Source organism: Ovis aries, chromosome 5 (genome assembly GCF_016772045.2).
Source record: "Ovis aries strain OAR_USU_Benz2616 breed Rambouillet chromosome 5, ARS-UI_Ramb_v3.0, whole genome shotgun sequence".
Taxonomy (NCBI): domain Eukaryota; kingdom Metazoa; phylum Chordata; class Mammalia; order Artiodactyla; family Bovidae; genus Ovis; species Ovis aries.
The window spans coordinates 56,418,567-56,442,858 of record NC_056058.1 but is presented as its reverse complement, the minus strand read 5'-3'; the positions used below and the strand labels follow the sequence as shown (position 1 = coordinate 56,442,858).

The 24,292-nt window shown below is 40.5% G+C and overlaps 1 protein-coding gene and 1 non-coding gene across 3 annotated transcripts in view; one reads left to right on the top strand and one right to left on the bottom strand.

Moving 5' to 3' along the window:
- Positions 1-24,292, top strand: part of DPYSL3 (dihydropyrimidinase like 3) — a 117,441-nt gene that overhangs the window by 5,506 nt on the left and 87,643 nt on the right. The window lies entirely within an intron of this gene.
- On the bottom strand, positions 13,735-13,841 carry LOC114115124 (U6 spliceosomal RNA). Its single transcript, XR_003589607.1, has one exon. It is a non-coding gene; the product is annotated as a U6 spliceosomal RNA (small nuclear RNA).

Sequence of the window (24,292 nt, the reverse complement as noted above, 5' to 3'; positions counted from 1 at the left end):
GGGAGGAGAATTATCATATATGGTCTGCCAGGAGCAAATGATTCTGCAAAGACTGTCATCCGTAAAAACAAAGCAATGACATTATGATTACATAGGTCTATTGATAACTCCCTTTTGGGAACTGGGGGTCCTTTCTAGTTCCCAGCTTCTCACATGGGCCACTTTTGTGCAAAATGTTTCCTTATGAATTCAGCAGGGCTTTTGGTTCTAGGAGGAGAGAATTTTGAAACAAATGAGATGTGCCTTTTCCTTTTTACCATTTGTGTTTTTTTTTTTTTTCAATCCTGGGTGATGGTTTTCAAAATGATTCAGAGAAATGAAGTCTTTGTCCTTACCCTCCACAAAGGAAGACAGCTGGCAATAGAATTCTAGGTCTCTCTGGTCATCCCATCCACACTCTGTAATGCAAAGGCATTTGCTGCTCTGACAAACTAAAGTATACACTCAGGCTGGGGGAAAAGCTCTTCCTGGCCCTCAGGCCACACTTGAATTGAGGAGTATATTTACTTCGCTAAACCTGGAAGTGTTTGAAACCATTCAAAACTTTAGTTTAGTTTGACAGTAGGCATTTCAGGAACATAAAAACTGTGCCTCCTAAGTAATGCTATGATTGGCAAAGTTCCCTCAAAGTAATGGTCCCTGAAGACAGGGTTTTGCTGACGATGCTTGTTAGTAATGTTTTAGAAGACCAGAGGACTGTCTGTGATGCTTTTCTGTTAGTGATTTCTATAGCTGATTCTCTCTCTGATTAGTTTCCACTGAGCATTATCCCTGCAAATACTGTTCCTGTGAGACAGCAGGTAAAGCTCCCTAGGAAGAGGAAATCTGGCTGAGAAGAGTGCCATCCTTGAGTGCAAGTTCAGCCCTCCTTTTGCAGGACAAGGGAGAAGGTCCATTTGGGTGTGTAAGCACATTTTAAAAATTAAACTTTTAGGAAAATGCTAAAATTTATCTCATGTGATATTTAAAAAACAGTTCAACTCTGTCAAAATCAGTGAAATGAGGCAGAAATAAAAAGACAACTGGGTAAAGCATTACCTTCCTTTAACCATTAGTTTTCTTCAGCTATACAGTTTAGGTAGGTTGTTAAACTTGCTTCCCAGGTGGCTCAAATGGTAAAGTATCTGCTTGCAATGCAGGAGACCTAGGTTTGAGTCCTAGGTCAGGAAGATCCCCTGGAGAAGGGCATGGTAACCCACTCCAGTATTCTTGCCTGGAGAATCCCATGGACAGAGGAGTCTGGTGGGCTACAGTCCGTGGGATCACAGAGTCGGACACCACTGACTAATAGTTAGGCAAGTTACCTCACTTTTCTGAGTTTTAGTTTCATCTTTTCTAAAATAAAGGGGCTGGACCAGATGGTCTATAACCTTTTCTGATTGTGTACCTTTATGCAGAAAATTTTAGAGCATGCTCTCTTTCTGTGTATATATATATACATACACACATATATATGTATATATATATATATATACACACACACATATATGTGTACACAGATGTGCATATATATATTTATATATAAATATATTAATATCCTATGGCATTGTTAAATTTAAAACTACATATAGATGTTGTTGTTTAGTCACTAAGTCATGTTCATCTCTTTTGTGACTCCATGGATTGTAGCCCACCAGGCTTCTCTGTCCATGGGATTTCCCAGGCAAGAATACTGGAGTGGGTTGCCATTCCCTTCTTGAGGGGATCTTCCCAACCCAGGGGCTGAACTGGTATCTCCTGCTTGGCAGGCCATGCATATATGTAAGTTACATATACAAATAATGTATTAATATCTTATGACATTATTAAATACAAAGAAAAAGTACAAACTAAAAAAGAGATATTGTCAGAGATACAAGTATGTCCTGATATTTTTTTCTTGTACTCTGGTGGCTTGTCTTGCCCACCCAGTTGGGTGAGTACCTGTAAGTCTGTGGTCTTTGGAACAATGCTGCAGCAGTCAGTGGTTCTAATGTTATAGTCATTAGTGAATTCATTGTCAGCCTGAGTTCTTCAGGGACATATCCTCTTTTATGGACTAGCAACTAGAGAAAAGTTCACAGCCCTTGAAGGTTTGTGATGAGGCTGCAGGCCAGGTGCTGGTTAGTGCTCAGTGTACTTTATAAATGTATGTGTGGGGTTGGGCCAGTGGGATATGGATAACAAGGGTCACCATAAATATAATGAAAAGTTCCCAGGTCTCCCTTTATGCATTAATTTTTTGTTTTCTCATTGATTCAAAACCATTTACTAAGCACTAGTTATGTAGGTGCACAATCAAAAACTAGTATTGGAGGAACAAAGATGAATGAAATAGGTAAACATAAAGTGCCTTTCATCATAGTCTCCCAGAAAAAAACTGCCGTTAACAGGAGTCTACTTTCTCCATTTCAAAATACAAGTGGGAACATGCAGCATTATCTGTTTTTAAGCAATTTTTTTAACCACTTTTTGAAGCATTTATTAAACTTTATTTCTGAGAGTAAGTTTAGGTTCATAGCATAATTGGGTGGAAAGTACAGAGATTTCCCATATTTTTCATGCATAACCTCCTCCATTCTTGCATAACCACCTCCATTACCAGCATCAGAGTTTGTTGCAATCGAGAACCTATTGACACATTCTCATCACTTGAAGTCCATGGCTTACATTAGGGTTCACTCTTGGTGTTGCGCATCCTCTGGATTTTGACAAATGTATAACGACATGTATCCATCATTATTGTATCATGCAGAGTATTTTCACTGCCCTAAAAATCCTTCGTGCTATGTATATTCATCCCTCTCTTTCCTCTAACCTCTGGCAACTACGTTCTTAAAAAACTGTTTCTATAGTTTTGCCTTTTCCAGAATGTCATACAGTTGGAATCATATAATATCCAACCTTTTCAGGTTGTTTTATTTTATCAGTAATATGGATTTAAATTTCCTCCACGTCTTTTCATTTTAGCACTGAATATTCCATTGTCCAGATTTACTACAGTGTACTTATCCATTCACTTACTGAAGGACATCTTGGTTGTGTCCAAGTTTTGGCAGTTAGGATTAAAGCTGTTGTAAACTTTTATTTGAAGCTTTTTGTGTGGACATAAATTTTTAATTTGCTTGAGTAAATTGAGTGTGATTGTTGGATTGTATGATAAGAATATGTTCTGTTTTGTTAAAAGAAAATCTCTAAATTGTCTCATGAAGTTTTGTATTCCCACCAGCAATGAATGAGAATTCCTGGTGCCCCACACCATTGTCAGCATTTGGTATTATCACTATTTTGGATTTTAGCCATTCTAATAGGTATGTATGTGGGGCTTTCCTAGTAGCTCAGACAGTAAAGCATCTGCCTGCAATGTAGGAGACCTGGGTTCGATCCCTGGGTTGGGAAGATCCCCTGGAGAAGGAAATGGCATGTAGTAGTATCTCATTGTTGCCTTAGTTGCAACTATGTTGCAGCTCCCTAATGACATAACATGCTGAACATGTATATGCTTACTTGTCATCTTGTATTATTTTCTTCTTGTGAGGTGTCTGTTCAGGTCTTTTGCTCATTTTTAAATTAGGTTGTTCATTTTATTATTGTTTTAAGCATTCTTCTATATTTTGTAGAAGGATCCTTTATCGTTTGTGTATCTTGCAAGTATTTTCTCCCAGTCTGTGGCTTGTCTTCTGATTCTCTTGTCATTTTGTTGTATGGAGCAGAAGTTTTAAAATTTTAATCAAGTTCACCTTATTCGTTATTTCTTTTGTGAATTGTACCTCTGTTGTATCTAAAAAGTCATTGCCATACCCAAAGTCATTAAGATTTTCTTCTATCTTATCTTCTAGGGATTTAGAGTTTTGCACTTACGTTTAGGTTTGTGATCCATTTTGAGCTAAATTTTGTAAAGGGTGTAAGATCTGTGTCTAGATTCATTTTCCTCTTGTGGATATCCAGTTGTTCCAGTACCATTTGTAGAAAGACTGTCTTTGTTCCACTGTATTCCCTTCACTCCTTTGTCCAAGATCAGTTCTGTTCAGTTCAGTCGCTCAGTCGTGTGTGACTCATTGTGACCCCAAGAACCGCAGCACACCAGGCCTCCCTGTCCATCACCAACTCCCGGACTTCACACAAACTCATGTCCATTGAGTCCGTGATGCCATCCAGCCATCTCATCCTCTGTCATCCCCTTCTCCTCCTGCCCCCAATCCCTCCCAGCATCAGAGTCTTTTCCAATGAGTCAGCTCTTCGCATGAGGTGGCCAAAGTATTGGAGTTTCAGCTTCAGCATCAGTCCTTCCAATGAACCCCCAGGACTGATCTCCTTTAGGATGGACAGGTTGGATCTCCTTGCAGTCCAAGGGACTCTCAAGAGTCTTCTCCAACACCACAGTTCAAAAGCATCAATTCTTCGGTGCTCACCTTTCTTCACAGTCCAACTTTCACATCGATACATGGCCACTGGAAAAACTATAGCCTTGACTAGAGGGACCTTTGTTGACAAAGTAATGTCTTTGCTTTTCAATATACTGTCTAGGTTGGTCATAACTTTCCTTCCAAGATCAGTTGACTGTATTTATATGGATCTATTTCTTGGCAATATCGCACTGTCTTGATTACTGTAGCTTTATAGTAAGTATAGAAGTTGAATAATATTGGTTCCTTAGTTTCTTATCATCAAATATTCAGATTGTCCATTTCTTCTTGTGTGAGTTTTAGTGGATTGTGTCTTTCAAGGAATGAGTCCATTTCATCTGGGTTATCAAGTTTATGGGCATAGAGTTTTTCATAATACTTCTTTATTATCCTTTTAATGTATATGATGATATCCTCCTCTTTTTTTCAGATATATGTAATTTATACATATAATTTATGTCTTCTCTTTTTCTTTAACTATCCTGCCTAGATACTTATCAATTTTATTGATTTTTTTTGAAAAATCAAGCTTTTGGTTTTAATTTTCTGTTTTTTTTTTTCAATTGAATGGATTTGTTCTGTTATTTTATTTTATTTTCTTCTGCTTAATTTGGATCTAATTTGTCTTTCTTTTCTAGTTTCCCAAGATGAAAACTTAGACTTGATTTTAGATCTTTCTGCCTTTTTAGTATATGCATTCCATGTTATACATTTTCCTCTAAGCACTGCTTTAATTTCATTCCATGGAGTTTGGTATGTTGTGGTTTCATTTTTATTTTCTCAAAATATTTTAAAATTTCTTTTGAGATTTCTTCTTTGCCCTGTGTGTTACTTAGAAGGGTGCTCTTTAATCTCCAAGTATTTGGGGAATATTCTGGCTATCTTTCTCTTACTGACTTGTAGTTTAATTCTACTATGATCTGAGAATAAATATTATGTGATTTCTATTCTCTTAAATTTAGTTAAAGTATGTTTTATAGCCCAGAATGTGGTAGATCTTGGTGAATGTTTTGTGTGAGCTTGAGGAGAATGTAAAGCCTGCTGTAGTTGGATGAAATAGTCTGTAGATATCAGTTATATCTAGTTAATTGATAGTTCTGTTGCATTCAACTATGTCTTTATTGCTTTTCTGCCTACTTGATTTGTCCATTTTCAATAGGGGGGTATTAAAATCTCTAAGTGTAATAGTGGATTTATCTTTTTCTTTTTGAAGTTCCATCAGATTTTGCCTGACATACTTTAATGCTCTGTTTTTAAGTACATATACATTTAGAATTGTTATACCTTCCTGGAGAATTAATTCCTTTATCATTAAATAATACCCTTCTTTATACCTGATGACTCTGTTTCTGATGTTCATTCAATCTCTTAAAACTGTGCAGTGTGTTTGGTTTTTTTGCTTTTAGTATGGTTTGTTATTTTTTGTTGAAAGCTAGACACAATGTACTAGGTAAAAGAAACTCCAGTAAATAGACCTTCACTAATGTGGTGGTAAGATGTGAGTGGAGGGGAAGCATTCTGCAGTGCTATGATTAGGTCTCAGTCTTTTGATGAGCCTGTACTTCTGAAATCTGAACGTTAGCAACTTCACAATCCTTCCCTGTCACCCATTAGGTGGGACACGATGGCTGGAGGGGCCTGGAGTTGTGTACTTTCCTTCTCCCACATGGAAGGCTAGAGGTTGTTAGTACTGGATATTCCCCCCACTCCCCCCCCATCAGGTAGATTAGGCTCTGATCAAACACAGCAAGTTAGGCTCTGGTGAAGTAGTTTCTTCTGAAGTGAAGTCAAGTCGCTCATTCGTGTCCAACTCTTTGCGACCCCATGGACACCAGGCTCCTCCATCCATGGGATTTTCTAGGCAAGAGTACTGGAGTAGATTGCCATTTCCTTCTCCAGGGAGCTTCCCGACCCAGGGATCGAACCCAGGTCTCCCACATTGTAGACAGATGCTTTACCATCTGAGCCACCAGGGAAGTCCTACAGAGTACTCTGGTATAAATAAAAATATTCCTCTCCCAGCAAGAAGCCACAGGGCTTTTTTTCTAATATTCACTCTGAGGACGAGATGGAGGCAGCAGTCAGAGAATGTTTAGGGTTCTCTGATGACTGGATAACTGGGTTCCCTGGCATTTTTAACTCTCCGAGTTGGCCAAGCTGTGCCTCCGGCAATCCATCAATCCCAGGTCGGCTTTTCTTGCCTCAGCAGTGTTTCCTCTGGGAGTGTTCACTCCTGACTTTCTGCTCCGGGTGATTCTGCACTCACCCCTCTATTTTCTCCAGTCTGGGAGGCAGTGGTTTTCTCTGTGTCCTCTCCTTTCTGTTGGATCTAAGAACTGGTACATTTTTTCAGCTTTTTACTTGTTAGGATGAAGTGGCAACTTCTTAGCTCCTTACATGCTGGATCTGAAATCCTAAACTATATATCTTTTTAAATCTAAGTTATTATGGTACCTTTACAGAGCATCAAAGATTTTTCCAAAATATAACTTACAGTAGCAATATAGTACTCTGCTGTGAGACATCATGTATTTAATCACTTATTCCTTCTAATTGGACCATTTAAATTTATGTTTTGCTTTCAATTTTGACTTCATTTTTACTTTCCCCTTTTTTGCTGTTGTAAATAAGGAAGTGGTAGACCTCCTTCTAGCTAAATCTTTTTGTATATCCATTTCATTACCATTTGTCTGTGGGAATTTCCTATAAATGGACACTTGTGGTATGGTCATTTTCATGCTGCAGAATTACTGAGCATGGGGTGGTTGCTTCCGATGTGGAACTTCATGGGCAAGATTCTACAGTGTATAAAGCCAGGAAAGTGTTTTGTGTAAATTCTGTAAGAAAGATAGATGCAGTCTAGGCCAAACTGCTCAATAGCAGATGAGATTAAGGGAACACAAAGCCAAGTAAATGCAGACAAAGTAAAAGACATGAGAAGATTTTAAGTCTTAGCTGGAGATAAAAACCAGTGAAGAAAGAAATTTGTAAAGGGCGATCTACCAAAATTCTCCTTGGTAGAGAATTTTTCTCTACCAAAGTAGTTCCTACCCTAATCTATAGTAATTTTACTTTTCCTTGAATTTAGAGTACAAATATGTGCTTCAAGGTATATTCTAATGAAAAGATCATTTATGGAATACTAACTGATGCAAGATGCTGCTGTTTCTAATCCTCACAATAACTCTACAAAATAGATACTAACAACTCCATAGTCTGGAAGATAAACTGAATCTCAGAGAGATGATTTGACTTCCTGTAGTCAAACAAAACTAGAAATGAACAAGGTAGAATTTAAGCTCTTAGGTGATCCAATTGCTTTTTATACACCACTTTGCTGTTCCCTTAATATATGTTGGCAGTTAAGAGTTAGTACTAAATAGGGCCCAGCACCTAGAACTGGTTTGGTTAAGAGGATTATCCAAAATAGACTGTCTACTGGTGAGACCTGTGGGAGAGTAAGAGGGCTGTACTCCTAGAATCAAAAGAGTTTGGTAGAGTCCAAAAGGTGAACTCAGTGGCTAAGGCTGAAAATATTGGAAGTGAGGTGGCCCTAGAAAGAGACCAGGAGATAGAGCCAGGGAAGGAATGAGCAAACAGGGACTCAGATAGTTATCATGAAATGCTACGAATGCCTAATAGTTATTTTTTAAATTTTATTTTATTGAAGTATAGTTTATTTATAATTTCCACTAACTTCTGCTGTATAGCAAAATGATTCAGTTATACATATACATGAAGTGAAGTGAAGTTGCTCAGTCGTGTCTGACTCTTTGTGACCCCATGGACTGTAGCCTACCAGGCTCCTCTGTCCATGGAATTTTCCATGCAAGAATACTGGAGTGGGTTGCCATTTCCTCCTCCAATACATATATACTCTTTTAAATATTATTTTCCATTATAGTTTATCACAGGATATTTAATGCAGTTCCCTGAGCTATATAATAGGACCTTGTTGTTTATCCATTTTATATGTAATATTGTAGTCTGCATTTGCAAATCCCAAACTCCCAATCCATGCCTCCCCCACCCATCTCCCCCTTGGCAACCACAGTCTGCTCTTTATGTCCATGTGTCTGCTTCTGTTTCCTAGGTAAGTTCATTTGTGTTGTATTTTAGATTCCACTGTAAGTGATATCATATGGTATTTGTCTTTCTGACTTAGTTCACTTAGTACGAAAATCTCTTAAGTCCATCCACGTTGCTGCAAATGGCATTATGTCACTCTTTTAGATGGCATATACTGGCAATAGTGAGTGGTATTTCATTGTATATATGTACCACATTTTCTTGATCCTTTCATCTGTTGATGGACGTTTTGAGTTGTTTCCATGTCTTGGCTGTTGTGAACAGTGCTGCTCTGAACATAAGAGTGCATGCATCTTTTTGAAATACATTTTTGTCTGGGTATACATCCAGGACTCAAGAGTATTGGGTCATACGGCAACATTATTTTTTTGTGTTTTGAAGAACCTCTATACTGTTTTCCACAGTGGCTGCACCAATTTACATTCCTATCAAAAATGTAGGAGGGTTCCTTTTTCTCCATACCTTCTCCAGCATTTGTTATTTATAGACATTTTAATGATGGCCATTCTGACTGGTGTGAGATGGTACCTCATTGTAGTTTTGATTTGCATTTCTCTGATAATTAACAATGTTGAGCATCTTTTCATGTGTCTGTTGAGAATCTGGAGATATGTCCATTTAGGTATAATGCCCATTTTTTTATTGGATTGTCTGGGTTTTTTGGTTGAGTTGTGTGAGTGGGTTGTATATTTTGGAAATTAAGCTCTTGTCAGTCGCATCTTTTGCAAATATTTTCTCCCAGTCCATAAGTTGTCTTTTCATTTTGTTTATTATTTCCTTGCTGTATAGAAGCTTATAAGTTTGAATAAGTTTGAATTGGTCACATTTGTTTACTTTTGCTTTTGTCTTATAATTATATTCATTGGGTGCTGTGGCTTGCTGGTTGCTTGACCTGGTTTAAAGTTGCTTGCTAAAGGCAGATAGTATTTAAAGGATAGTGGCAGAGATGGAGCTCAGATCCAGGTCTGCAGACTCCAGAGCCCATGCACCACTATTAATGACCGTCTCTTTTGAGAGCAGAATCACTTGGTTTATTTCTAAGAAGCTGGACTATATCCACCCAGAAAAGCTGCAGTCCTTACATGGAATTGGAAGCGGGCGATGGAGGAGCTGTGTTCCTCTGACTATATCCTGTCACTTAGATAGAAATAAATAAAGTCAGTGAGGTGGAAAGTTGTGTGATAAATGGATACTGAGAACGAAAAAAATACTGTTGATGAATGGTGGTATCTCACACAATTGGTAGGCAGGGAAAACCTCTCCAGAGATGTAGTTTTCTCCTATATACCAGCAAGGGAGAGTCAGGAAGCCAGTGAGATTACAAGTGGGGAGCAGGGAGGGGGAAATAGGTGGAAGTGATTTGAAATGAAGACAATATCTGGCAATTCTTGTTTTCAGCTAAGTGTCTGAAAATAAAAGGATGAGGTGTCACTGAATTGTCTGTAATAAGAGTTTGTAAACTTTATCTGTAAAGGTCCAGGTATTAATAGCAAATATTTTAGGCCTTTCAGACTATAAGTTATCTGTCCTAGCTACTAAACTTTATACAGCAAAGCCATCCATAGACAGTGTGTAAATGAATGGATGTGGCTGTGTACCAATAAATCCTTAGTTGCAAAATCAGGTGGTACGCTGGATTAGACCCAAGAGCAATAGTTTGTCAATCCCTGATCTTGAGTACAATAAAAGCGACATAGGGGTGTGTGTGTGTGTGTGTGTGTGTGTGTGTGTGTGTGTGTGTTGGAATGGCAGAATGAGTCATGGCAGTTTGTCAATATGAAAAGATTTAGAAATTTGAAAGAAGTATAGGAACTATACACGATGATCTAAAAGGCTCAAAAACACCCGTCCACCTTTCAGAATGTCCAAGATTGAGGGAGAATATTAAAAATAAATGTGTATCTGACCATAAAGAGGAAAACAGTGCAAGCTATTTTGAAAAATATTTTATCTACTTATCTATCTATTTTTGGCTGCCCTGGGTCTTCACTGCTGTCTGCAGACTTTCTCTAGTTGTGGTGCGCCAGCTTCTCTTTGTGGCGGTTTTTCTTGTTGTAGAGCACAGACTGTAGCCATGCTGGCTTTAGCAGCTGTAGTGTGTGGGCTTAGCTGCCCCATGGCATGTGTGGTCTTAGTTCCTGGGTCAGGGATTGAACCTGCATTGGCAGGCAGATTCTTAACTGCTGGACCACCAGGGAAGTCCCAATGCAAGCTAGGTTAGAGAATGAAATATGAAGTGGAGGCAAGGCTTTGTAAAAAACAGACAAGAAAAAGAGGGGTAAAGAGGATGACCTGGAAATGACAGTGACGAAGAAAGAAAGGAAGTCTGAGCGATTAGAAGGAGGAGGAGGTCAAACTTTGCTGGGGTGCTCGAAATAGGAGAGGTGCGAGGCAGCAAACAGCTTGGAGCTGCAGAGCGGAACGGGGCTGGTGGAAAAGACCTCTTGCCAATTGTGAACAGGACTCAGCAGTACTAAGTGAACAGGGAGGAGGCTAGACTCACTCACTCTTTTTTAAAAATTTTCTTCTGCCTACTTGAACCAGTTTAAAAAGAACCAGCCTCCTACTCTTAAGACATGTCAACAGATTGAAAATAAGGCGCTTTGGGAGTGGACATAGTGGCTCAGCCAATAGTGTCTTTAGGAATTTTCAGGGAAAGTGTCCTTGGGTGAGTGTTTATTACCTCTTTGAAGATGTGTGCTCACCGTTCAGGAAACCTGACTTTGGGGTCAGCTGCAGCCGATTACGCAGGAGGCCTGCTGGCAGAGTCAGTGGTTTTCCACTCCCTCCTTCCTTTGTTGACTCTCTCATCCCTCCGTGCGTCCAACAGATATTTACTGAGAGTCCACCATGAGCCTCTTCCGGATCACTAGCCGTCAGGGGTCTGTCAGGTACTTGAAGGGACTGTGTGGAAGAGGCGCTGGCAACTTCAAAAGTGAGTGTTCTGAAGCAGGGAGCAGGTCAGAGGAGGGGAGGGCAGGAAATGGATATTAGCGAAAAGAGTCTTCCATCACTAGACAAATTCATCCAACTAGACTGTGGAATCTCAGAGCTAGAAGCAGTTTCAAAGATCATTTTGTCTCTCTCACTTTAGAAACAGAAAAATTGAGACCTTGAGAGGGGAATAAGGATGAAAAATAAAATTTATTGAGTGCTTATTATATGCCAGGCACCATTTTTTTAAACAGTGGTAAAATATGACATAAAATGTATCATTTTAAAACATTTTCAGTAAATTTCAGTCATAGTAAGTACATTTACGAGGTTGTGCAGTTATTGCCACTCTCTAGTTCCAGAACTTTTCCATCACCCCAAAAGGAAACTCTCCACCCATTAGTCACTCCCCATTCGCCCCTCCCTCCAGCCCTTGGCAACCACTAATCGGCTTTCTGTCTCTGTAGATGTATCTGTAATGGACATTTCATGTAAATGGAATCGTACAATATGAGGCCCTTTTGTGCCTGGCTTCTCGCACATAGCATAATGTTTTCAGGGTTCATCCATGTTATAGCACCCATCAGTACTTCATACCTTTCTTTTTTTTTTTTTTAATTTTTAGTTTTTTATTTTTTACATTTTAAAATCTTTAATTCTTACATGCATTCCCAAACATGAACCCCCCTCCCACCTCCCTCCCCATAACATCTTTCTGGGTCATCCCCATGCACCAGCCCCAAGCATGCTGCATCCTGCGTCAGACATAGACTGGCGATTCAATTCACATGATAGTATACATGTTAGAATGTCATTCTCCCAAATCATCCCACCCTCTCCCTCTCCCTCTGAGTCCAAAAGTCCGTTGTACACATCTGTGTCTCTTTCCCTGTCTTGCATACAGGGTCGTCATTGCCATCTTCCTAAATTCCATATATATGTGTTAGTATACTGTATTGGTGTTTTTCTTTCTGGCTTACTTCACTCTGTATAATCGGCTCCAGTTTCATCCATCTCATCAGAACTGATTCGAATGAATTCTTTTTAACGGCTGAGTAATACTCCATTGTGTATATGTACCACAGCTTTCTTATCCATTCATCTGCTGATGGACATCTAGGTTGTTTCCATGTCCTGGCTATTATAAACAGTGCTGCGATGAACATTGGGGTACATGTGTCTCTTTCAATTCTGGTTTCCTCGGTGTGTATGCCCAGAAGTGGGATTGCTGGGTCATAAGGTAGTTCTATTTGCAATTTTTTAAGGAATCTCCACACTGTTCTCCATAGTGGCTGTACTAGTTTGCATTCCCACCAACAGTGTAGGAGGGTTCCCTTTTCTCCACACCCCCTCCAGCATTTATTGCTTGCAGATTTTTGGATCGCAGCCATTCTGACTGGTGTGAAGTGGTACCTCATTGTGGTTTTGATTTGCATTTCTCTAATAATGAGTGATGTTGAGCATCTTTTCATGTGTTTGTTAGCCATCCGTGTGTCTTCTTTGGAGAAATGTCTATTTAGTTCTTTGGCCCATTTTTTGATAGGGTCGTTTATTTTTCTGGAGTTGAGCTGCAGAAGTTGCTTGTATATTTTTGAGATTAGTTGTTTGTCAGTTGCTTCATTAGCTATTATTTTCTCCCATTCAGAAGGCTGTCTTTTCACCTTGCTTATATTTTCCTTTGTTGTGCAGAAGCTTTTAATTTTAATTAGATCCCATTTGTTTATTTTTGCTTTTATTTCCAGCATTCTGGGAGGTGGATCATAGAGGATCCTGCTGTGATTTATGTCTGAGAGTGTTTTGCCTATGTTCTCCTCTAGGAGTTTTATAGTTTCTGATCTTACATTTAGATCTTTAATCCATTTTGAGTTTATTTTCGTGTGCGGTGTTAGAAAGTGATCTAGTTTCATTCTTTTACAAGTGGTTGACCAGTTTTCCCAGCACCACTTGTTAAAGAGATTGTCTTTACTCCATTGTATATTCTTGCCTCCTTTGTCAAAGATAAGGTGTCCATATGTGTGTGGATTTATCTCTGGGCTTTCTATTTTGTTCCATTGATCTATATGTCTGTCTTTGTGCCAGTACCATACTGTCTTGATGACTGTGGCTTTGTAGTAGAGCCTGAAGTCAGGCAAGTTGATTCCTCCAGTTCCATTCTTCTTTCTCAAGATTGCTTTGGCTATTCGAGGTTTTTTGTATTTCCATACAAATCTTGAAATTATTTGTTCTAGTTCTGTGAAAAATGTGGCTGGTAGCTTGATAGGGATTGCATTGAATTTGTAAATTGCTTTGGGTAGTATACTCATTTTCACTATATTGATTCTTCCAAAAAAATATGGAACGCTTCACGAATTTGCGTGTCATCCTTGCGCAGGGGCCATGCTAATCTTCTCTGTATCGTTCCAATTTTAGTATATGTGCTGCCGAAGCGAGCACATACCTTTCTTATTTTACCTTTTTCCAACTCTGATGTCCAGAGTGGCCTTTTTCTACCTTCTCCCTCTTGCCTTTACTCTGTAATACTTAAAAATCTAGTAGCTGCATATTTTTAAGAGTAACACTCAATGTGTGAACTTTACAAACGAACCACCCCACCTTATTCCTTTCTGTGGCAGGATAACGTTCCATTGTCAGTTCAGCTCAGTCTCTCAGTTGTGTTCGACTCTTCGTGACCCCATGGACTACAGCACGCCAGGCCTCCCTGTCCAAAACCAGCTCCTGGAGTTTACTCAGACTCATGTCCATTGAGTCAGTGATGCTATCCAACCATCTCATCCTGTGCCGTCCCCTTCTCCTCCCACCTTCAATCTTTCCCAGCATCAGGGTCTTTTCAAATGAGTCAGTTCTTTGCATCAGGTGGCCAAAGTATTGGAGTTTCAGCTTCAGCATCAGTCCTTCAAATGAATATTCAGGACTGATTTTGTTTAGGATGGGCTGGTTGGCTCTCCTTGCTGTCCAAGGGACTCTCAAGAGTCTTCTCCAACACCACAGTTCAAAAGCATCAATTCTTTGGCACTCAGCTTTCTTTATAGTCCAACTCTCACATCCATACATGACTACTGGAAAAATCATAGCTTTGATTAGACGGACCTTCATTGTCAAATCCATTTATCATGTGTTTTTTTCCATCTACCTGTTGATGAACATTTGGAATGTTACTTCTTTTTTGGCTGTTGTGAATGGTGCTGTGCCAGGCACTTTTAAAAGCATTTTACATTTCTTAATTCTGTTCACAAAAAACCCTGGAGAGTATTACACAGATTTTAAAAATGAGAAAAGAGAGATTACATCACATTTTCAAGTCACACACTTAGAAGAAGGGGGTTGATAGGGTGGAGCCAAAACCCAAATGTCCTTTTTCCCTAGGTAGTGCTCTTTCCACTCTGCCCACTAGCTCAGCTCTAAGAGGGCATGACCTGCCACTTGCTCCTAACTGCTTTTCCTTAATTCCTCCACAGTCACATGTGCTCAGTGTATTTGCTGTAAACCAGGTGAACTGAACCTCTCTAATGAGTAACATATAGGAAGCAAAGGAAGAGATGGGGCTTCCCTGGTGGTTCAGTGGTAAAGAATCTGCCTGCCAGTGCAACAGATGCAAGTTCAATCCCTGGGTTGGCGGTGTCTCCTGGAGGAGGGAACGGCAACCCACTCCAGTATTCTTTTTTGTTTTTCCCACTGCAGTATTCTTGTCAGAAGATTCCCATGGACTGAGAAGCCTGGTGGGCTACAGCCCATGGGGTCACAAAAGAGTCAGATACAACTTAGCAACTAAACAACAACAACAAAGGAATGACTAGAGATTATTTATAGGAAGTTACTTTTTATTTTAACATTAAATGTATAGAACATCTGATTCAATAGCAGGATACTGTAAATTGTTTATGACCTATTCATGGGACAGAATACTATGGAGCCATTAAGAACAATGCTATGGAAACACAGTGGGTGAGAAGGTGTTCCTGGGCTAGTTAGGCCCACCGCCCTCTAAAGGAAGCCACCATCAACAACAGCTCAAGTAGGAAAACTCGTTTGCTGCTGCTGCTGCTAAGTCACCTCAGTCGGGTCCAACTCTGTGCGACTCCATAGATGGCAGCCCACCAGGCTCCCCCGTCCCTGGGATTCTCCAGGCAAGAACACTGGAGTGGGTTGCCATTTCCTTCTCCAGTGTGTGAAAAGTGAAAGTGAAGTTGCTCAGTCAAGTCCGACCCTCAGCGACCTCATGGACTGCGGCCTTCCAGGCTCCTCTGTCCATGAGATTTTCCAGGCAAGAGTGCTGGAGTGGGGTGCCATTGCCTTCTCCGGAGAATACGTTTACAGTTTCAATAATCTGCATGAGTGAAGACAGCTTGCAAAGCCAGAATTCTGTCTGAATCCCCAAACCCGCACTGTCAGCCACAATAAAAAAACAGAAATTTAACAAAATCTTAGCAGTGAGATAACTTGTGTTTTCTTCTATTTCTTCAGAACATTTTTCACATTTTTTTTTTATCTTTTGGCTACACCACATGGATCTCAGCTCCCTAACCAAGGATCAAGCCCATGCTCCCTGTGGTAGAAACACAGTCTTAACCACTAGACAGCCAGAAAAGTCCCAAGAACATTTTTCACTTTTTTTTTCTTTTCACAGTGAACTTGCATTGCTTTTGAAATTGAGTAAAAGCATTGCATTTTCTCTTACAAAGAAAAGAATCCTGCTTAAATGAACTTCAAAACGTAGTTGAAAAAAAAGATTAAACTTCTCATGGAGGAAAATATGGGCCACAAGGAAAGTAAGGAACAGTGCTGGCAAGAAACCCTCCGTGGGGTCAGATTTTAGGGTTGCTTTATCGTCTCAACATTTGGGAACTATTAATGGGTGCTGACCACTCCTTTTCCTTAAATAAGCATTTTTATTTCCCAGTTCCCTTGCAAAGCTCTTCTGATGATTTGAGAGAGTAGTTAACAAACCACACCAAATCAGATGCAGTTGTAGCCTGGCAGAAATTGGACATATTCAGTTACTTAAGTTACATGTTTCAGCTCTCTAACCTGTCTAAAATTTTACCTTGCTCTTTTTTTTTTTTTTTCAGAACTTTTTCTTAATGATGAAAACTTTGAAGATCTACTGTCTTAGTAATTTTCAAGCATACAATATAGCATTATTAGCTGTAGTTACCATGCTATATATTACATCTCATGACTTACTTATTTTATAACTAGAAGTTTGTACCTTTTGACCCCCTTCACCCCGTTTGCCCTCCCCTGCCTGTGGCAAGAGCCACATGTATCTATGAGGTTTTTTGTTTTTGTTTGTTTGGGGTTTTTTTTGAGTCCGCATATAAGTGAGACTCTCATTTCTGGTTGTTGCCAGTGAGCACTGGCTTGGGGCCTGATTTTTATCTTCTCTGTGTCATCTCCACCAGGGATTTGAGAAATAACCCTTCTTCACATTATTAGTATGAGAACAATACTAGTTTGTTATTGTTTCTTACTGTGGGTAGGAACCACATTGCGAAAAACAAGCCATTGTCGCTAAGGACTTAGGTTGTTGATATTTATTTCCAGATTTCCCTTTCAAGCCCCGTCTCCTCATTCAATCGGCAGTGATGTGGCTCCACAATAGCTGTAATATTGTCATAATTTCCATAGAAACCGTCGGTAAAGCTGCAAACACAGGATTACACCCTCGCTGCAGGCTGAGGCAGGAAGGCCAGATGGGCTCTGAAGGGGAAAAGGCCCTCAGTGGGACATAAATCACTCGGTGCGGGGGTGGGAGTGGGGAGGGGATGGGGGCGGGGTGGGGAGGAGGTGGGAGTAGGGAGGGGATGGGTGCAGAGAGGGAGGAAACCACTTCAGGAGAAAACCTGTATTGGTGCAGTCTTTGCCACAGGGTGAAATTCCCAAATGAAGTGGCCAGCCGTGCAGGCTCCTGTCCAAGGCCAGTGTCTGGGCCTGGTTATTTGTTTGGACTCAGATGCTAAGGAAGCTGGAGACAGATTTCTTCCTGTGTGGGCTGCTGACTTCCTTGGTCTTCAGCCACAGGCAGACAGACAGACATCAGTTCCTGGTCAGCTCCTGTGTATATGAAGATAGGGACAGAAGTAACATGCCATCCCTGTGTGCCAGGCTGGACTGTTCACATTAATATCTCTTTGAACCTTCTCAGGTTCAATATCTCAGAGAACCTTCACAGGATCTCTGAGGCGAGGATATTATTATTGTTTCATTTTTCAGGTGAGGCTAACTGGGTTTCTCTCACTCCCTCTCCTTCAGATCTCAGCTTCATCTGGAGTGATTCCAGGACCTTTTTCTGGGCCCTCAAAGCCAGATGAGGTGAACCTGTGTACTCACCAGTGTACCTCTTTTAGATACTTATCATTCTTGTATTAGAAATTCTTATTTACCTCTTTCCACTAGCCTGGAACCCATTGAGGGCGGTGCCTTTGCACAGCAGTTAACTCACAGTTACATATATTTGAATGAATGAAGAAGAACTGGTAACCTAATCAAAATTTATCTTTTTCACAGTTGTATTCTTGGCAGTTAACACAATCCCTGGTATATAATAAGTGAAAGTTATTCAATCGTGCCTGACTCTTTGTCCGTGGAATTCCCTAGCCCAGAATACTGGAGTGGGTAGCCTTTCCCTTCTCCGGGGGATCTTCCTAACCCAGGGATTGAACCCAGGTCTCCCACATTCCAGGAGGATTCTTTACCAGCTAAGCCACAAGGGAAACCTGGTATATAATAAACCCTCATTAAATACTTACATGAAATAGTGAATAAATGAGCATCAGCTAATTCATCACACAGTGTCTCAGGGAGTCATGCCAGGCTATTCTAACTTTTGTGCTGTGTTCCATGAGCTGGTAGGAGGTCATTTTCATGTTTGGCCAGGCAACTCAGAGTCCATGACTTCTTGGTAGTGGATCCAGGGGATCTTCTGGACCCAGGGACTGAACCCGGGTCTCCTACACTGGAGGCAGATTTTGCCCAAATCACTTGGCCTTTATGGGCCTTAGTTTTTCTGTTTTTAAATAAAATTTTAGTTGAGTTAAATCTGAGATTTTCTCAGAGTGTACCTATCCTTAAAAAAAAAGTCACAAGCAATCTTATCATCACCCTAGTAAAAGTGGAGCTGCTTGGATAGAGGCTTCTCCAACTTTCCTTTCATGCGTCCCACCTCCACTCTTGATATCCTCTGAGAAAGCTCAGTGGGCCCTAGGTCTCTGGTAAACACAGCTGGGGACCCACAAGACTAGCTTGTATTTCGAGCCTCTCTGCTTATAAAGTTCAAGAATTCTAGAAATATGGGCTCTGAGCCCCACAGAAACTGTAGCCAGTCCTGGGCTGAATGTATGTGCCACCTGTCTTTACCAATAGGCTTTGTGCTGGTAAGGACTGGACGTGGGATTTGGGGCATCTTGATTATGATTTTTGGACCCATAACCACCACTTCCCCAAAGGGTATTATCATTGAGCAAGTTATTTTATGTCTCTGAGCCATTTTCCTCAACTATGAAAGTGAAAGTGAAGTCGCTCAGTCGTGCCCGACTCTGCGACCCCATGGACTGTAGCCTACCAGGCTCCTCTGTCCATGGGATTTTCCAGGCAATAATACTGGAGTGGATTGCCATTTCCTTCTCCAGGGGATCTTCCCAACCCAGGGATTGAACCCAGGTCTCCTGCATTCCAGGAGGATTCTTTACCAGCTGAGCCACAAGGGAAGCCTGGTATATTTATAATAAACCCTCATTAAATACTTACATGAAATAGTGAATAAATGAACATCAGCTAATTCATCACATAGTGTCTCAGGGAGTCATGCCAGGCTATTCTAACTTTTGCACTGTGTTTCATGAGCTGGTAGGAGGTCATTTTCATGTTTGGCCAGGCAACTCTGAGTGCATGACAGACGCTTTACCGTCTGAGCCACCAGGGAAGTTCCTCAACTATAGACTGGAACAAATATTCCATCATGATTGGGTTTTGTGAGACACGGAGTGATAACTACCACTCACTGTGTAATTGCTAAGTAGATACTTGGTATATTTTGTTGGGAGCAGTTATATCGCTGCATGTTCGTGCTGGCTCTGCCCCAAAGGCAAGGCTCTGAACACTCTGGATCATTTCTCATGGCTATGTTTTCAAGGAGCAAGCTTTAGAGATGAGGTAACGTTTCCCCCAGACAAAGAGTCATCTTACTCCAGCTTCCTATAAAAGTAGCGAATCCCCCAAGCACAGAATTCCCCCATAACACAACCCACTGTGTGTATAGGCACCCACAGTGGGCTCTTGGTATCATCCCTGTGAGACTTGAGGTGTAAGCTCTCCATGAAAACTGACACAAAACTGTCTAATGCTATTGTCCTGAGTAATAACACCCTTTGTCTCTGACCCAGGAATCTCCTGTCTTCTACCAGCATGCAGGAAATAGTAACAAGTTAGCTTATTAGGCTGTAAGCAGGATAAAATCTCAGACTCTACACATTGCTTGGTACACATTAATGTCATATATATATATATGACATTAACTAAATATCACAATAGCCACAGGCAGTAGGTAGTTCAAGTAACCATATGTCATAGATAACAAAAGTTAGTTTCGGAACAAAGTTCAGAAACTTTCCAGAGATCATGCAGCTATTATATGGCAGAACCAAGATACTAACTAACATCTATCCTACCCCAAAAGTTATACCTTTGATTATATTTTCTTCCTAAAGCATATGAAGTAATGGCTAGGAAATCCCTTCCAAACTCTAAACCATTATGCACATATGTTACTGTTATTAATGAAAATATAATTATGATGTGAGCTCTAGGAAATTGGCTCATGTCAACACATTTGTATTGATTTTCTGCTATGGCCCTAGCTCCCCATGGCAGACAGAGCTGCCCATTTAAACTTCTTTGGAGAACCTGGGCTGCGTAATCTTCATGCTACTGGCTACGTGACGTTGGACAGATAGTTGACATCTTTGTATCAGTCCAAACTCAGTTACGGAAACAGACACCATAATCGGTACTTTGGAGAGAAGGAATTTAATCCAGAGAACTGAGGATATACATGTTGGAAGCTGCCAGAGCAAAAAGGAACATGGCAGTTACTTCAGAGATAACTAGAGGAAATACCAGCCATCCAAGGCGGAGGGAACAAAGAGATGGGGCTGCCAGAATTGGCGTGGGGTGGGGTTGGTGTTCTCAGAGGGGCTGCCCTGCAAGATTGGCTCTCAGAGTTTTGAGGAGAGAGCTCCACCTGGCTGCTCCCACTGCCCTTGAGAGGGTGTGGCAAAACAGACTACTGTGTATAAAATAGACAAGGACCTACTGCCTAGCACAGGGAACTCTATTCACTATCTAGTAATTACTTACAATGGAAAAGAATCTGAAAAAAAGTATGTATAACAGAATCACTTTGCTTTACACCTGAACTGTGAGTCAACTATACTTCAGTAAAACACCTAAACGAACAAACACTGGGAGTGGGGGAGTGGACATAGGCTGGCGGCTGGAGATGACTGCAGCTGCAGGAGCAGGGGAGCACGGAAGAAACTCTTTCCCTTTCTTTGGCTTTCTCTTCTCCATTGTCTGCCTTCTATTTGCTGAATAGGAAACCAGCTGGTTAAGGGTCCCAGGTGATGTAGCTTGCAGACTTCCGGCTGCATAGGGATTAGCGAGCATGCAAGGTGGAAGGATGGACGTGGGGCTGAGAAGCAGTAGACATGTAACAGACACAATTGCTTTGCCTCATCCCCTGTCTGTAAAATGGGGATAATATCTATCTCATTATATTCTTTTGGAGGATTAAATGAAATAATCCGTTGCTTGAGACTGATTGCAAGTGCCCAGTAAATGTAAGCAATTATTACTCTTATGCTAAGCTTGCTTTCTGAATAATCTGCCACCTTTGTCTGAGTTGGGGGAGGAGGGGGAAGCTTGGGTGTTATGCTTGCTTCAGGAATTCTCAGGCCAGCTGGGAAGCTGGTTTTGCTAAGCCCCATGCGGAGAACAGGCTTCAGAACACAGCACTCACGCTCGAGAGTCAAGATGGGAACCCTCTCCCCAGAGATCTTTAATTATCTGGTTGTCGGGATGGTGCTGATAGATGAAATGCCTGTCTGAGATGGACTCTGTGGTTGCTCTGATGTGGGATTCTCAGTTTACTTCATTTGTCATCCTGCGTCCTCTCTTTCTCAGCATAAAGGCCCCCTAGCCTTTCACATCCCTCTCTTGCAATTCTCTCCTCACAGAAGATAAAATGTCCTTGGCAAAGTCAGCCAGATTTGCATTAACACCCAGCTCCTCAATGCTTCCTTCTGGAGCACCCTCTCCGAGTATACAGCCAGCTTCAGTTAGCCTGATAATTCAGGATATCGATGGTCAAGTAGAAACAACAGAAGTTCACATCCCTACACCATGTTTTAGTAACTCTGTGACCTTAGGGAAATCACCTCTCTGAGCCTCAATTTCCTCATCTGTAAAATGAGCATGGGAATTGTATATGTATCATAGGGTTTCTGGGAAAATCAAGGACCCTAATCCATGTAAAACCCTAAACCCAGCATGCCTCACATTTTGTAAACCCTCGATATACAGTAACTATTATGACTGCCTATCTGCACTATGTTTTCCTTACATGAATTCCTGAAATAGAGTTGAAGGTACTAATTTATTTAATCCACAGATGTTTATTGGTCATCTGTGCAAATAATTGGTGAGCCCAAGATGAGCAAGAAGCAAACCTGACTTGGTGAAAACAGAATAGCGTTCTGGCCTTTAAGGTGCTAACAGTTTGGATAGTGGTGGGAAGGAGATTGGTCACATTCACAAACACACTTGTGATATGGTGGGTGTGATCAGTGTTACAGTAGGGGTTGGCACAAGGGGCCACGGGGCTACCAGACAGATAGGAGACTGAAACAGGACCTGAGGGATAGGGAAGCCTTTCCATGGCCCAAGCGTGCATTTGTGTTAGCCTGGCAAAGTGTGCATGTATGTTATGGTAATGGACATTTATGCTGGTGTGTGTCTGTGTGTTGAGACGGGATGGGAGGTGGGGAGAATGAGGGTGTTTCCAAGCTGGTGATCTGTAAAAGAGAAAGCATAGCATGCTGAAGAATATGGAAATCTACATGGAAATCTATCTACATGGAAATCCTGTAGATGGTGAGGGCATACATTGGGCAGAAGTCAATAGCAGAGAGGTCGGCCAGGGCCAAGTTATGCAGCGCTTTACAGAGCACGTGCGGGACACAAGCTCCTGGACCTGTCTCGCATCCTCTCGGCTACCTCCTTCTTTCCAAAGGTACCATGTGTCTCAGATCACACTTCTATATATTTTATGACCTTTGTCTAACCAATACTCAACTGTCTCCTAAGACAGCCCTGACTTTGTTGAGGAAGGCAGTGTGTCCAGCTTGAAAAACTCCATTTTCAAGCTTCCCTTACAGAGGGAAATAGGCATAGCTAAATGCCGGTCTTCACTGACACTGATGTGTACAGCCTCGAGGTACAATGACCATAAAAAGCCAGAGTGTGTATTAATAAGATCTGTAACTCACTTCTAAAAGATTAGTAACAACAAACACTTGAAGCTTTGAGAGATGTGTTATCTTATGCAATGTCTAACTCAGTATAAACCCTTGACTGAATAACATTTTTATAAGAGCAATAATTAAAGAGAGTGTGCAAAATGGTAGGACACAAGAGACATGAATTCTGGTCCCAGCTCTAAAAAGTCTAATTGTAATTCTGAATGAGCGATTAGCTATCAAATCATACAGTTCCTTGGGAAAGTGGAAACAAAGTCTCTACTGTAGTACTATTGTGAAGATCAAATGAAATATGGTAATAGTAATGATGCTAGGTAATAGTCATCGAGTTTTTCATGTATTCCAGGCAGTATTTTAAGCGTTTTACATGTATCATTTCACTTAAAACAGAACATGTTATAATAAACTATGAGTGCTACCATTTTATAGATACATGAAAGGAAACAGAGAGACTAATCACTCTGACAAAGTCAGAGCTTCTAGCCAGTTACAATCTCTGCCATCTGACTCCAGAGCCCAAGGTTACATTAAGACTAATCTTACCATGTAGTAGAGATTTTGAAAAGCCGTATACTACATCCAAAGGGAAAGATTGTTGTCATTTTCATGTGTGACTCGCATGGGCCACTGAGACTCGGAGCAAATAAAATATGCTAAAACATTCACCTTGTTAATCATGCCAGGGTTCAGTCTTTCAAAATCTGATATAGTTTCAGATTTCAAGTTCTTTTGTAGTCATCTTTCTTTCTCTCTGCTTGCCTTTAGCATCTTTGATTTTGAATTCTGTGATTTTAATAAAGATTTTTCGTCTCTGAATTCCACATAATTTTGAATCTGAGAATTCATATCTTTTATGAATTATGAACAATTCTGAAAATGTCTTAGCCATTACCTATGGAGAATAATCTCTATTTCTTTCTGAAATGCTTATTAATTACGATGAACCATCTTACTAATGTCTCAGTTTCTTAACCTCTCTATTATTTTCCATTTCTTTTCATTCTTCACCACAATTAGTTATTTGATCATATTTACATTCCAGCTCACAAACTTTCTCTACAGAAACTTTCTTAATCTGCTTGAGAACTGTCTATTAAGTATTTCATTTCACTGGCTATTTATTTCCAAAAGATATTTTCCCTTCCCCCTTTTTAAAATTTGCATTTTCTGTTTTGATAGTGTCTAATTCTGTTCCTATACTTAAATGTTATTTTTACTGGAGATGTCATCAATTTAAACATACTGATTTTATTGTATCTGACTATTATATGAAGTTTTCAGTTTTCTACTGTACTTGCTGTATCGGCTAAATCTGGCTCATGATATGTTATTTTCTTACATGTTTTGCAATTT